This window comes from Chamaea fasciata, unplaced genomic scaffold, assembly GCF_029207755.1.
Source record: "Chamaea fasciata isolate MVZ Bird 193981 ecotype frontalis unplaced genomic scaffold, bChaFas1.0.hap1 SCAF_1, whole genome shotgun sequence".
Taxonomy (NCBI): Eukaryota; Metazoa; Chordata; class Aves; order Passeriformes; family Sylviidae; genus Chamaea; species Chamaea fasciata.
In genome coordinates this window covers 86,283,271-86,284,473 of record NW_027094086.1, presented here as the reverse complement: position 1 = coordinate 86,284,473, position 1,203 = coordinate 86,283,271, and positions in this window count along the sequence as shown.

The window sequence follows — 1,203 nt, the reverse complement described above, 5'->3', positions numbered from 1 at the left end:
AAGAAGCTTGGTAGCAGGAATTTTGGTTTTAGTCCTGCTTTTATTGTGTGATTGCAGTGAAACAGAGCTGAGCAAGTAGACTCTTTTGTGAATGCTGCTGGTGGAGTTTTGTTAGTTTCTCCTCGAGATATGACTCTTCTGATATCTCATGAGAATCATGGGGGTCAGATGAATTTGAAGAGCTGCAGGCGTGAGGAGAAAAAAAAGTTCCTGTGTCTGTATAGTGATATTATTTTATTGTTTATGTGTGCCTAAAATGCAGCAGTGATGGTGTCTTGGATGAATTGTTCCCAAAATGGCACAATTTGAAACTTGATTTGGGGAGAGACCTTGGCCTTCTCTCTTTCTTCTTTTTCCCCCCCTCTCCAAACCAGGATGTAATAAAAATGGGCTGAAAGTGCAGTGTATTTAATGTGCTCGGTCCCACCTTGTGTGCTTGCTGGTTCACATCCAGCTGTGGTAAGCCTCCCTGTGTGAGCAGGTCTCAGACCTGCACTCCGTGGCTGGGATAGCAGGTGAGCGTTTTGCTGCACAAGAGGAAAGCAAAAGACTCCCTTGCTGCTAGCTCTTGGCTGCTCTGAGGTGTTGGTCATCTGTGCACCAGGGATTTTTTGGCTGCTCAGGAATTTGCGCTGCAGAATATGGGTGTTTAGGATGCAGGCCATATGTCAGAGCTCCTGAGTGGCCAGATGTGAGCCACAACTGCCTTAGCTGTACATGCTGAACCCCTCCAACATGAGGTGTGCAGCCCAATGCTTGTGATCAGCCTTTGTAAACTTGTGCTCAGCTGCAGGAGCCTCCTGTGTCTCTGATTCTTGCCCACACCTTTTCAAATCATAACTCAACCCTACTCCAGGGCAGGATCCCAAACAGGTCCCTACACTCTCCAACCCAAGATCCTAATCCCATGTGCTGCCCTATGCTTGGTTATCTATCTACCCATCAGCTATGCCAGCTACAAAGGCTCCTGGAATTAGATAGTTTGGGGGTGTCCTGCACTTGGAATATAATTTGTGTTACTTCTCCTGGGGCTTCAAAGCAAGGAACAGTTTGTCCTCTGTGAATATAAAACATGTGTAAACATGACTGATACTTCATATTTAAAATGTGCTCTTTGAACTTATTTCCCTCATCATCACCTTCCCCTTCCCCCGTTAAACTTTGGAGAGATCCTAGGATCATGACAAGATATGAGAAAAAATA